This window comes from Sapajus apella, unplaced genomic scaffold, assembly GCF_009761245.1.
Source record: "Sapajus apella isolate SASKATOON/1434 unplaced genomic scaffold, GSC_monkey_1.0 scaffold86, whole genome shotgun sequence".
NCBI lineage: Eukaryota > Metazoa > Chordata > Mammalia > Primates > Cebidae > Sapajus > Sapajus apella.
Window position 1 is genome coordinate 8,323,486 of NW_022437026.1, and position 2,639 is coordinate 8,326,124.

General features: G+C 48.9%; 1 protein-coding gene across 3 annotated transcripts in view; it reads left to right on the forward strand.

The window, feature by feature from the left end:
• Positions 1–1,940: 1,940 nt before the first annotated feature.
• The window catches only part of LRRC23 (leucine rich repeat containing 23), a 9,389-nt gene continuing 8,690 nt past the window's right edge, over positions 1,941–2,639 (forward strand). Inside the window, exon 1 of one of the 3 annotated variants that reach the window (XM_032254643.1) lies at positions 1,941–2,192. The gene's annotated coding sequence lies outside the window, so the exon portion shown is untranslated. Of the gene's footprint in view, positions 2,600–2,639 lie in introns of all 3 variants that reach the window. The other 2 variants (XM_032254646.1, XM_032254645.1) reach the window with 2 other exon arrangements.

Below are 2,639 nucleotides of genomic sequence, written 5' to 3' on the forward strand. Positions count from 1 at the left end.
AGAGCACACCTAACTCTTCAGAGTGCTTTGGGATTTATTATTTCTTTTTCCACATAACAACCCCAGTACCAAGGACACAGGCCAGGGGTGGGGAGGAGCAGGAAAATGTTTACTGAAGGTCAACTAAGTGCAAGGCGATTTACTCGCATTATCTCTTTTAATTCCTTAACAATCCTTACAGGTGGACATTTTAATCCCCACTTCACAAGTGTGGAAATTAAACCTCAGTAAGATTACATAACCTGCTGAAGAACACACAGGTATTAAGTGGTGGGGCTGGGTTTTGAAGCTGGCGTCTCTGACTTTGAAGTCCCTGCTGGTTCCATGACACCAAGTATACAGATTTGCCTATTAACCACATTCCTCCAAGCCGGCCTGGGCAGGAGTTAACATTTTCTGATTTCTTTTTTCTTTTCTTTTTTGAGATGGACTCTCGCTCTGTCACTAGTGGAGTGCCGTGGCATGACCTTGGCTCACTGCAACCTCCGCCTCCTGGATTCAAGCAATTCTTCTGCCTCAGTCTCCCAAGTAGCTGGGACTACAGGCATGCGCCACCACATCTGGCTAATTTTTGTATTTTTAGTAGAGACAGGGTTTCACCATGTTGGCCAGATCTCCTGATCTCATGATCCACCCACCTCGGCCTCCCAAAATGCTGCGATTACAGATGTGAGCCACCTTGCCCTGCTAATACTTCCTGATTTCTTGCCCAGCACATCTTCCATCAGACCACTTTGGATGTTTTTTGTTGTTGTTGTTTGTTTGTTTTTTGTTTTTTGGAGACGAAGTCTCAACTCTGGAGTGCAGTGGCATGATCTCAGCTCACTGCAACCTCCACCTCCCAGGTTCAAGCGATTCTCCTGCTTTAGTCTTTCAAGTACCTGGGATTACAGGCGCCCACCACCACACCCAGCTAATTTTTTCTATTTGTAGTAGAGATGGGAATTCACCATTTTGGCCAGGCTGGTCTCGAACTCCTGACTTGGTGATTTGCCCACCTCAGCCTTCCAAAGTGCTGGAACACAAGTGTGAGCCACCACGCCCAGTCCACTTTGGATTGGATGTTATATAAAGTCTGTGGGCACAATTTAACAATTAATCAAATGGCATCTTACTTGGTTACCTGATTGTTTTATTTACATTAGATTCCACAACAAGATTAGTAACATCCGCCTTTCCCCAGGCAGGAATTGTGTCATCTTACCCTCCCTGAGCCTCAATATCTTCTTTCGAATGTCCGTCTCACAGGACTGTTGCGGAGATTAAATATCAGTTGTAAAGAAGTTTGACCCAATGTCTGGCACAAACTCTCCAGCAGCAATGTTTATTGCATCTCAATCTCTTTTTCGTATCTTTCAACAGGTCAGACAGGAGTGAGTGCCTGGGTCTGGCTGTCCAAGTTCCTGTTGATTATTGATATAACAACGTTGGATCAAGAGTATTTTAGTGGACAGATGTTGAATTTTCTGCCTTCCTACCCACTAAAATGTTTGCATCAAACCAGTCAGTTTGAGTATACTGGATCCCTGTCAGTTGATATAGCTAAGCTTATTCTACAGATGAGAGTCTTGGGTACGTTTAGCTAGTAAATGCAGTCTGCCAAGACTCCAACCCAGGTAATTAGGCCTGGGCTCCTTCGGCTCCAAGTCACCCTCCAAAGGTCTACCTGAAAACAACTAATGAGCAGAAACTATAGGGGGAAGGGGAAAAGATCCCTTATCTTGGTGCTTCTTGTTTTTCCTCGCAGCCCCGCCCTTTTAGCTTCTTGTGGATGTGTTCCTCCTGAATTCACAATACTTCTGCATTGAAGGGGTTCGGTTCCTTTAGGGTCTTGGGTGACGTAATAGCTAGCCCCGCCCCCTTCTCAGCCCTGCCCACATTTTTTTTTTTTTTTGTCCTTCGCCAATTAGCGGCCCGACGCCCTTTTCGCGCCTCATCCGGGTTCCCCGGATTGGGAAATTGGCCTGGTAACCAGGCAGCTATTGATCAATCCCCTCCCCGGCGATTTGCGCCGTCAGTTAGTCGCCGCTCGGCCCTCAACGTTGGCAAGCAGCAGTAGCCAAGTGCCCCCCGCCCCCGTTGCCATAACAATAGTACACAACCCCTCCTTCCCCTCGCGCGCTTGCTCAACAGTCCTTCCCTCTCGGGACCGAGGGCCTCTCCAGAGCTGCTTCTGGCTGAGCAGAACCAGGGTCTGAGCCCCTTTGCTAAGGGCAGTTGAGTGGGAGGGTTGGAGACTGCGCTTCAGCCTAGTGTCAGAGGGCCCAAGGAAATGGGCCCAGTGGGGAAGGAGAAGTAGAAGAAATGAACGGAGCAGGGGTTAGGGATGGCACAACAGGAGCTAAGAGGAGAGAAGGAGGAGGAATTGGTAGGGAAGACTGGAGAGCATGGCTTAAGTGGGAGGTGGGAAGAATAGGGGAGAGGGAAGTCCAGGAAGCAGGGACACTGGGCTGCTGGAAGAGCCCAGTGTGAGGACAGGAAAGGCCTCGGGGTGTGGGGCGACATCCTGAAGGGAGAGGGTCCTCAGTGGAAAGTATGAAGTAGAGGTTGAGGGTCAAAATGAGATGTTCACAGGGATGAGGAAAGAAGCCTAGAGTTGGTGGGTCAGGGGCGATGGGGTGACGGAGAGTTGGTGGGTC